The following is an 11,548-nucleotide window of genomic DNA, read 5'->3' as shown; positions in this document are numbered from 1 at the left end:
GATACCTGTAGTGTACCTTTATAGCCACCCAGTTATGTTGTGACGTTTGGCACACCCAAAGCACTCCTACGGTATCCAGGAGTTGCACAACCTCATGGTCTAAGTAAATGATACTTTACATTAGAAAAGCTTTAGCATACGAACTACATGATCTTGTGCTAGGCTTAGGATTGGGTCTTGTCCATCACATCATTCTCCTAATGATGTGATACCGTTATCAACGACATCCAATGTCCATGGTCAGGAAACCGTAACCATCTATTGATTAACGAGCTAGTCAACTAGAGGCTTACTAGGGACATGGTGTTGTCTATGTATCCACACATGTATCTGAGTTTCCCATCAATACAATTCTAGCATGGATAATAAACGATTATCATGAACAAGGAAATATAATAATAACCAATTTATTATTGCCTCTAGGGCATATTTCCAACACTTTCAACTATAAACAAAACTAACTTGTTGTTAATGAACAATGGCTAAAGATATATAAAACTCCATTGCAAATGTGCCATGTCAATAAAACAACTCATGGAAGTAACTACTAGCAGCATGTCATTATCATGGCAGTCCACTATATATTCTTATGACAAAATACATCATTATCAGGGCACATTATGGCCATTTTCTTACATGATGCTAACTGTACCTAACTGAATTTTTTGACAGTAGGGCACATTATGGCCATTAGAAGGTTATCCACCTTTGTGAAATTCTGAAGATGCCAAACTACAGTCACCTCAAATCTGTCCTTTGTAAGGTTGACAAGGCAGAATGGCATTACCTCAAACATCATTCGGGAAGCTTGAGGAGGGGTGGTAGTGGAGAGGAGGAACTAATCTGGGACGGCAGTGGAGAGGGCGGCGAGGAGGAGGGGTGGTGACCTTCACGGAGGATCTCTCAACCTCTTTGGAGGAGGGGACCTGCTTCCAAAAGCAAGAAAAACACAATTAATGTGGCTGGCGATCTTACTGCCCAAAATCCACACATGGAGGCTCCTGAATTGAAGATAAAATATAGTTAACGGGAGGCAGACGAGGAGGAGGACTTACCCTTGTCGTTGCCGATGAGCGGCGCCTCCGGGTCACGCCGCCGTCGGGGCGGGGGGTGCAGGGTGCGGGGACGTGAGCGGTGGAGGGGGGAAGGTCCATAGCCCAGCGTCAGCAGCGGCGCCACCGCCGTCGTTCACCAAGACGGATGGGGTAGCGGGGCAGGACCCGACCGAAACGCTGGCGAGGGAGTCGGAGGGGAGGAGAGCAGGTCGGAGCGCAGCGTCAGCGGCCAAAAGGGGGAGGGCAGGCGGCGTCGGCGGCCAAAACCCTAATGTCGATGGCGAAATGGAGGAGGGTGGCGGTGGGTGGGGCACGAGGCCGAAGGCGACGGACGGGCGGAGGAGGAGGGAGGCTTACGGGCGGAGGAGACCGGGCGGCGGCGCAGTGGGTGGGGCGGCGGCAAAGTGGGTCGGCGGCGGGGACCGAGACGGCGAGGGGGGGCGCGGGGGTCGTCGGAGCGGCTGGGTGTGGAGCGAGGGGGGAAGTGGAGGGAGGGACGAAGGGATCGGGCGAATTAGGGGGAAGATTACTAATGGCGCAGCCACTGGCGGTGCGCCATTAGCTAGGGGGAAAAACTTAGTAATGGCGCACCTGTGGACAGTGCGCCATTACTAGTTTTTACTAGTAATGGCGCACTGTCTACATGATGCGCCATTAGTATGTTTGGAAAAATGAAAAAAACTTGTTACTAGTGGCGGACCACATGTCTGGCGCGCCATTAGTGTCTTCCACACTAATGGCGCACCTGCACATGGTGCGCCACTGCTATATTATAGTGGCGCACCACATGTCAGGTACGCCATTAGTGTCTTCCACACTAATGGCGCACCTGCACATGGTGCGCCACTGCTATATTATAGTGGCGCACCACATGTCAGGTACGCCATTAGTGTCAATTCCATCTATAGCCCTTTTCCTAGTAGTGACTCCAGTGTGGTGGTGGATTGCCTCTTGGGCTGATGATGAACAGTACAAGGGGAAGAACAGCCTCCTGAGGTTGAGGTGTTCTTGTGCTTTCGGACTTGTGTGTCTCTCTGGGACTGATGAGGTCTCTCCGGGTCTGATGAGGTCTCCCCGGGTCTGATGAGGTCTCTCCAGGTCTGGTGAGGTCTCTCTGGGTCTAATGAGGTCTCTCCCCTCTACTATGGTGGCTAGTCCTATTTATAGAGGCCCTGGTCCTCTTCCCAAATATTGAGCGGGAAGGAATCCAACAATGGCGGGCTAATTCGAAGGGGGACAACTAGTACAAGCTATCCTGACAAAAGTAGTCTTCGCCTGCGGAAAGCTCTGGTGGTGACGCCGTCTTGGGCTCCACGATGACCTCCGTCTTGTAGTCCATGGTCTTGGTCTTGTTGCACCGAAATGGCAATCTTTTCCTAAGGCCTCGGTACTTCGCGGCTGCGCTTGCCTCCTTTGCACCAAAGAGGAAACAAGGACGATGCGCGCGCTGGCGCCCGCCTGGTGTCGATCGTCATGGCTTACGTCACGAGAGTCTCGTGAGGTTCGCCCCGCCTTGATATCTCCGGTCCTCGCGAGCCTGCCTGACTAGGCCGCTCGGGAGGAGGTCTTGCGTCGTCCGCCTCGCGAGGGTCTTGGGTGCCTTGTTGGTGAAGATGGGTCGTACCGCCTGCCGCTTGGCCATGCCGCGGGCCACAGGCAGGCAAGTCTGGGGACCCCCATTCCCAGAACGCCAACAGTAGCCCCCGAGCCCAAGGTGCACTCGGGCTTGGCTTCACGGAGAAGCCAAGGGTCAAGCTTGGAGTACCGCGGGCCCCAAAAGCCTGCGGCCTCGATTGACGCGTGGCGGTTGATTGGACGTAGGCGCCTCCCTTCCCCATGTTGCCTCGGCAACTGCTTGACCTGACAAAAGGCTGGCGCGGGTGGCACTTGCCTTCATTGCTTCTTCCTTGCCTCGCCCCAGATCCCCTTTCTCGCTCTTCGCCGCTGCTACTTACAGATCTGCTCCGGCCTTGCTCTGCATCTGCCGCCCATGGCGCCGCGCAAGGCCAAGACTTCCTCGGCTCCGGCTTGGTACGAGCCCGCTCTTGAGGCGCCCACTGTCACGGAGAAGAGCCTTGCCTCCGTGCGCCTGCTGATGGCAGGAGAGAGCAACAAGTGGGGGAAGACGGAGCTCTGGCTTGCCTCCGATGAGCCGGAGCCTAAGGGGAGCACCTTCTTTCCCTTCTTTTCGAGCAGCGTTGCCGTCGGGTTGGTCCCTCCCTTTTCTGATTTCTTTTATGAAGTCCTCGACCACTATGGGCTGCAAGCGCTGCATCTCCACCCCAACTCTGTCCTCCTCCTGTCCATCTTTGCCTACTACTGTGAGGCGTACCTGGGCGTGATGCCGTCCGTGGCGCTCCTGCACCATTTCTTCTTCCTCCGTGTCAGCGAGGGTCACATCTCTGGATGCGCCAACTTTGTTGCGTCCGGCAAGGCCAATTCGATCTCGAGCACCGGGAAGAGGGCGGACAACATTCGATCCAAATGGGTCATGGTGGATGCCAAGCTCGCCCATTCGCGCCTGGTGTTGCCGACGGAGGCTCTCGGCAAGGCAAGGAGTGGCCCAGGGAGGAGCTTGTCGACGTGCAGGCATCGTTAGTGTTGGGGAAGATGATGACTGACCTGAAGCCGGGCAATGCGAGGGTGGCCAAAATAATGGGAGCGATGCTCCTGAGGGAGTTCTTGACGCTGCGGGTTGCCCCGCTCCAGGCGCACGCGCCCCTTCTGGGAGCTTGAAGGAGGGGAAAACAAGGCCCTCCTGAGGCCGGGGGACCTACCTGACGACGAACTGGACGCCGTCTTGTGTCTCATAGTCGGAGACAACCAGGAGTACCCGCCTAGCGCCTTCATCCCCCTGTTCCAACGCAGGGACCGGGAGGAGTTCATCGCCTCCAGGCCGACTTTTGATGCACGCAGGCTGGTGCCGCCGGTGTTTTCGGGAGCTCCTACGGTGCAGAAACCAGTGGAGGTGTCTTCTGGCAAGTCCTGCGGAGAGGGGGAAGAGGAGGTGGACTTGGAGGAGACCCCAGAAGAGGTGGGGGAGACCTCCCCTCCGAGCAAGGCCGAGATTCTCCGCGCCCTTCCTGATGATGCTGAGGCCGACGCCTACCAAGGGGGAAGGGGCAACCCCTCGTCCCCATGAAGGGTAGGTCGTCGCTGGTGGACCGTGGTGCCGCCTTCACCCCAACACCTCCTGGGGTTGGATCCGGTTCTGCCTCCTCACCGCATGGCGCCGCCGGGGCCCAGACGCCTGCCCCTCAGGTCCCAATGCTGTCAGGCCTCAAGCTTCACAAGCGGAGGGTGGAGTACCTCGCGATGGACTGGTCGGTGTCTCGAGCTTCGCTTTATCCCTCCCGGTACTTGTTATTTCCTGATGCTCGCCTTTGGTTGATCAGGCCGTCATCTTCATCGAAGAGGAGGAAGGAGGGCACGGCAGCTGTGCCTCCCTCCGCAGAGCAAGGAGGCAACATCGCCCGTGTCTCCCCAGCCTGGTCGCCCTTGCGGGGCCAAGAGGAATATCGCTGCCTGGAATCAACCCCCATAGCCCCGCTAGCTCCGGAAGGGCCGGTGCTTGGCGCGGCTGACGAGGTCCCAGCTGCTCCGGGGCCCGCGGTCTCCCAAGCCCTGGTGACGGCGTCGCTTCCTCCTACTGCTGCACCTCCACTCCTTGGTTCTTCTGCTCCTGCTGCCGTCTTGGAGTGTGCCCTTTCAGAGATGACCCAACTACAGGTGGATCTCCTGAGCACTGACCTGCGCCTGGTGGCCGGGCATCTGGAGTTGGCCTCCGGCTGGCTTCATTCTAACCTGGCGGTACGCGCGGTGCTGGGCCAGGCTGTTGCAGCTTTCGAGAGGGAGAAACAAGGGGTCATCGGTGCTGCAGCCGATCGTGAGGCGGCGCTGAAAGACGCCAAGGCTGCCCGTGACCGCTACCAAGTGCTGGAGGGCGAGTTGCAGAGCCTGCGCGACAAGCATGACGAAGAGGTACGCCGCCGCCAAGCAGAGGAGAAGGAGATGAAGGCCCGTGAGGAAGCCGTCAAGAACCATGATGCTGAGCTGGCGGAGCTGGGGAAGAAGCAGGCTGCCGAGCGCAACCGGCTGGAAGAGTTGGAGCAGACGATGGAGGCGAGGGAGGCCGATCTTGATGCCAAGGCGCGAGTCCTGGCCAAAGACCGTTTGGCCTTCGCCGATCTCGAGAAGAGATCTCGCAAGGCGCTGAGGACGCTCTACGAGCATGGCCTGGATAAGCCGCTGGACACTGATGAGGACGGCCCCGCCTAGCTTCTTCCTCTCGTGGTGAAGGCGCTTGAGGAGGTCATTGAGGGCCTTGGTCCCATGGCAGAGGCAGAAGCTCATGTTCTGTCTTTAGCCACACTGACTCGCGTCCTCAGCCATCTGCACCTCCGCGACCCCAACGCCCGCCTTGACGAGCTGCTGGAGCCTGTGGCTGAAGATCTCTGTGAAGCCGCTGCCGCAGTTGTTCAAGGTCAAGTGGAGACTTTGCTGGGCGGCTTTGTCTCCGATCCTCTGTCTGGCGATGTCGTGGATCCTACGGCTGGTGGTGAAGGTGAGAACATCGTCGCCCATGGGGGAGCACCTTCCGTAGGCGACGGCGACATCCAGGGGTGACCTGCGGCTATTCTTCTCGTTTCATTCCTGCGACATACATCAGGCCTCGTGGAGGCGTTTAGACTTTTCATTTGGTATTGTGAGAATAGTATGCTTGTAATATTTGCTTCGAGATTTTCCGTTTTCCTTCCTATTTGCTTTGTTCTGCGTCAGCAGAGCCCGGCCCCGCGCATACCTCAACCGCCGTTGGGCCGACCGGAGACCAGGACGGTCCAAGGAGTGAGGGGCTATGTGACCAGTTAGGCTCCTGAGTCGCGATGCTCAGGAGTCCCCCTTGACATGCGAACAACATATAGGGAGAGTTCGTGAGGATAGATTATTGTTCTATGTCGGCAGAGCCCGGCCCCGTGCATACCTCAACCGCCATTTGGCTGACCGGAGACCAGGACGGACCAAGGAGTGAGGGGCTACGTGACCAGTTAGACTCCTGAGTCGCCATGCTTAGGAGTCCCCCTTGACATTCAAACAATTTCCATACCTGCCCTCGCCGAGGCCTCGGAAGGGGCGCGTGACGCCCAGGTCTGGGGGACCTGGTTGGGTGGCGTGCGCTTGGGCGTGACCCGAGTGCAGCCCACATGCCCAGCCCCCTCGCGCGACTCTCCTGAGGGGAGGCGTCGTGGTGAGGCTGGGCGCTGAGCTATGGGCTCGCTGAGGTTGGTACAACAGTGGGGTCGCCCTCAGTTGTTTATCACCAGCGCGGAGCATAGTGCTTCCGCTTGTGCACGGGCATAGCCGCTCCTCGGCAGTGTCGACAGCCAGCACGGAACATGGAGCTTCCACTTGGGCGTGGGATGGGGGGGGCCCTCCGGGAGGAGCCCCCGGGGCACGTACAGCCCCGCCCTGACACGTGGCTTGCACGGCAGGGCTGCGAGGTGTATCTGGGCACTCGTGAGCCAGCGCGGGACTCACGAGGCCCTACCTCAAGGCGGGTTGCGCCTGATCTTGAGGCTTGGTGACTATATGTCCCTGCAAGGCGGTTAGATGCAAGCACTCTACGTCCTCAGGTCCCAGCCCTCGAGCGAGCTCAGCCGCCACTAGTATACCAGGTCGCGATGCTGTGGTCAAGGCCAGGGGTGAGGGCTAGAGAGCCAGTAAGAGCCCCTGAGTCGCGATGCTCAGCAGCCCCCCTTTTAACGCGCAAGCGGGTTGCATGGGATAAACAGACCCACGGCGGGCGGCAACCGAGCAGGCGATAGCCGTTGGCAGGTTAAGCATGAAGAGTAGATTGGCTTGGATAAATGCAGGAAGATACATGCCACTGGGTCTGGCCCAAGCGGCGTGGGGATGATGCAGCACGAGGGGCGCCCCAACAAGGTAAGCTAAAGACATAAGCAAAAGGGGTGCATGCCACAGGGACGGACCCATGTGGCCTGGGAATAATTCAGCCCAAGGGGCGCTCCTAGCTTAAATGAACTTGGAAGATGTCACCTGGTCCTGTAGACGAAGTAGAGTTGGCGCAGCTGAAGCCACACGTTGAAGGAATGGTTCCTCATGAGCCACCGGGACCCTGAGCCTCGGGAGGCTCTGGGGGCTCAGGAGGTTTCTTGAAGACCGCTCCCATCTCCTCCTGAACGGCGTGGAACCTGGCCTCCTGATCTGCCAGGGCTTGCCGCATGTTGCGCTGATAGGCCGACGCCACGCTTGGCAAGCCGAAGGGCATGCGAACGCAGCTGTGTGGTGGACCCTCACAGTGACCCGCACTCGAAGTCCAGAAGTGCTCCTGGGATGTCGATGCAGACGCGCAGCCCGGCATCCTCGCCTGGATGGGGGGCTACGCCTTGTGAGCGGTCGTGGCCGCGCATGGCCCTTGCTTCTTGCAGTTCCTTGGTGGTCTTGGTTATGAACTCCTGAGCGGTGGGCACTCCTTTCCCTATGCTCTCCTGAGGAAAGTGTGCCATGAAGCATGCTTCCAAGTGGTGCCCAAGCGCCTCCCTCGTGAGGTTCGCAAGGTCTGAGACTCTCCAGGAGAGAGCCCCCGAGTCCTGCCTGAGGGCCCCGGGCGCGTTTTCCTATGCAGTGGAGGGAGGCGCCCCTGGAGCGGGCGCTGATCTTGACGAGGATCCTGACGCGACGCCATCTTCTTGGGGTCCTGCGCGGCGCGGCTACTTCTTCTTGGGGGTGGTCTCCGGAGGGCCTTCACTTCTGCTGTCAGGGTCGTCGATTGCTGCGGCTTGGAAGGCGCATTCAAGGGAGCACACCACATCCCTTTCTTCACATGGGACCGTGATGATTCCCCCGCTTCCTGGCATCTTGAGGACGTTGTAGCCATGGTGAGTGACTGCCTTGAACTTGGCCAGGGCTGGATACCCGAGGATGGCATTGTACGGCAGGCGGATGTGCGTGACGTCGAAGTCGATGAGCTCGGTGCAGTAGTTCTTGCTCTCCCCGAAGGTGACAGGCAGACGGACTTGCCATATCAGTGTGGTGGAACCGTCAGTCACTCCTGAGAAAGGCTTGGTTGGCTGGAGCTACTCATAGGGCACTTGGAGGTTGTCGAACGTGTCGACGGACAGGACGTTGAGCCCTGCGCCGCCGTCGATGAGAGTCTTGGTGACTTGCACATTGCTGATGACTGGGGAACACAACATAGGCAGGGTGCCAGTGGTGGCTGCGCACTTGAGCTGGTCTGCCGATTTGAAGGTGATGGTGCATTGGGACCACCTGAGCGGGTGCGTGGCCTCGAGCTTGGGGAGCGCCGCGTTCACCTCTCGAGTGAACTGTTTGAAGATGCGCTGGGAGGCTGGGGCCTGAGCTCCGCCCAAGATGCAAGCGATCGCATGCGGCTCCTGGAAGCCCCCAGCCCCCTCGTCCTGGTGGTGGTCGTCGTTCCTTCTTGGTGGCGGCAATGGGGGATGACCGGCGTTGCCCTGGGGGCGATCCTCATGAGGTGGGTCCCTCCAGGCGCCCTCGCGAGGTTGGTCCTGCCAGCGGTCCTCACGAGGCCGGTCGCGCCACTCCTGGCGCGGGCCACGGTCGTCCCAGCGTCCGCCTCCGCGTCCTCCTCCGCGGTCGTAGCCCCGGTCATTGCGCTCGGGGCATCGACCGAAGCGTCCTTCCCGAATGGCTCTGAGCTCTTGACAGTCGCTAGTGTTGTGGGTGTTCAGGTTGTGGAAGGCGCAGAATGGACGGCCGTTCTTGGATGACTTGGGCTGATCTCTGCCTCGCTTGGTGTCGGGCTCTGCTGCGAGCACCACTGCCTCTTTGCGCTTCACGTCCTTGGCCTTGGCCTTCTTCTCCTCCACTCCTGCAGCTGGCAGCTCAAGGAGAGAGAGGCGCCCCTCCTCAGCTCTTGCACACTTGGTCGCCAGGTTGAACAGCTCCTAAGATGTGCAAAGCTCCTCATGGATAGCCAGCTCTTCCTTCATCTAGACGTCGCGGACGCCGTCTGAGAACGCGGAGATGATGGCCTCGTCCGTGACCTTGGGTATCTTGAGGCGGGTGTTGTTGAAGCGCTGGATGTACTTCTGGAGGGTCTCTCCTGGCTGTTGCTTGATGCGGCGTAGATCGCCCGCGGCCGGTGGGTGGTCGCGAGTGCCCTGGAAGTTGGCGACGAAGCGGTCGCGCATCTCGTCCCAGAAGGAGATCGAGCCGTGATGCAGGTTCAGGAGCCAGGAGCGGGCCCCATCCTTGAGAGCCATGGGAAACCAGTTCGCCATGACTTTTTTGTCGCCGTTGGCCGCTTCGATGCTCAACTCATAGAGCTGCAGGAACTCCGCACGGTCGGCGGTGCCGTCGTATCGAGGAGGTAGATCTGGCTTGAACTTCCCTGGCCAGGCAATGCCACATAGCTCAGGGGTGAAGGCGCGGCAGCCGGCCGTGGTTGCCGAGGCCCGCTTCGGAGGTGGAGCTAGGTATTGACGAGGTCCGCGCTGCGCCACTGTAGGCGGCGCGCGATCTTGGCGAGGTGGCACGGGGAGCGCCGGTGCAGCTGGTCGCGAGATTTCTTGGCAGCTTCTTTCTTCACACGCGGGCGCCGGGCGCGGTGGATCACGCCCTGGAGGCGCACGCCTTGGTGCCAAGGCACCATCTTGGGGTCGAGGCGGCGGTGGCATGCCATGAGCCCCGTCGCCCGCGGCTGGTTGAGGGGGAAGCAGAGAGTGGGACGGCGCCGGAGAGCCCCCTGCGGCACGGACGAGCTCGGCGACGCGGTCGAGCCACTCCTCATAGAGGTCATCAATGGGGCAATAACGCAGGAGCTCGTTCGACGCGATGAGCGCGGCCCATGCCTCCATGGGAGCGCGGTGCGTGTGAGACGAAGAACCAACAGGGGTGAGTGATGGAGTGGCGGTGCGGCCGTCCTGCCGCCCCAAAGGATGCTGCGAGGACTCCTGCTGCTCGTTCCCCACCGGGCCGGTGGCAGCGTTGGCGGCGGGGGACGGAGAACGACGAGGTTGCCTGCCGACGGGAGCCGTCTGAGCGATGCGGGCGGCGAGGGCAGCCCGATGCTCAGCTCGAGCACGGCGAGCATCCGACAAGGAGACTACGGAGCGACGGAGCGGCGGACTGACGGAAAGGAGGCTATGGTGCACCCCTACCTGGCGCGGTTCGAACACTGGGGTGCGCACGAAGTCTTTCCCTCCTACCGATCTACGCTCTAGCTCGCGAAGATCTTGCGCATGAACTCGATGAACTCACAACACAGAAAGACACGGGGTTTATACTGGTTCGGGCCACCATTGTGGTGTAATACCCTACTCCAGTGTGGTGGTGGATTGCCTCCTGGGCTGATGCAGTACAAGGGGAAGAACAGCCTCCTGAGGTTGAGGTGTTCTTGTGCTTTCGGACTTGTGTGTCTCTCTGGGTCTGATGAGGTCTCTCCGGGTCTGATGAGGTCTCTCTGGGTCTGATGAGGTCTCTCCCCTCTACTATGGTGGCTAGTCCTATTTATAGAGGCCCTGGTCCTCTTCCCAAATATTGAGCGGGAAGGGAGCCAACGATGGTGGGCTAATTCGAAGGGGGGCAGCTAGTACAAGCTATCCTGACAAAAGTAGTCTTCGCCTGCACAAAGCTTTGGTGGTGACGCCGTCTTGGGCTCCATGATGACCTCCGTCTTGCAGTCCATGGTCTTGGTCTTGTTGCACCGAAATTGCAATCTTTGCCTGAAGCCTCGGTACTCCGCGGCTACGCTTGTCTCCTTTGCACCAAAGAGGAAACAAGGACGCTACGCGCGCTGGCGCCCGCCTGGTGTCGATCGTCATGGCTTACGTCACAAGAGTCTCGTGAGGTTCGCCCCACCTTGATATCTCTGCTCCTCGCGAGCCTTCCTGACTAGGCTGCTCGGGAGGAGGTCTTGCGTCGTCCGCCTCGCGAGGCTTGGCCCCTCGCGAGGGTCTTGGGTGCCTTGTTGGTGAAGATGGGCCGTACGGCCTGCCGCTTGGCCACGCCGCGGGCCGCAGGCAGGCAAGTCTGGGGACCCCCGTTCCCAGAACACCGACATCTTTGGTATGCAATCCATAGGTGGCTCTCATAATAGATTCATATGGTAATTTAATTTTCTTTCTAGGGAAGTGTTCCATGCCTTTCCTTAAAGGAAATTGGAATCTAATATTCCGTTCCTTCATATCAATAATTGCACCAATCGTTCTAAGGAAAGGTCTACCAAGAATAATAGGACATGAAGGATTGTAATCTATGTCAAGAACAATAATTCCTATTTGCAACAATAAGAACATCATTAATTCTTCCCATATGTTTCTTAATAGTGGAATCCGTAAGGTGCATGTTTAAAGAGCATTCATCAAATTCACGGAAACCTAGCAAATCACACAAAGTTTTTGGAATCGTGGAAACACTAGCACCCAAATCACACAAAGCATAGCATTCATGATCTTTAATTTTAATTTTAATTGTGGGTTCCCACTCATCAT

The sequence above is a fragment of the Triticum urartu genome, chromosome 1 (genome assembly GCF_003073215.2).
Source record: "Triticum urartu cultivar G1812 chromosome 1, Tu2.1, whole genome shotgun sequence".
In the NCBI taxonomy this organism is placed as follows: Eukaryota; Viridiplantae; Streptophyta; class Magnoliopsida; order Poales; family Poaceae; genus Triticum; species Triticum urartu.
The sequence above is the reverse complement of the archived record's forward strand: the minus strand, read 5'-3'. Positions refer to the sequence as shown.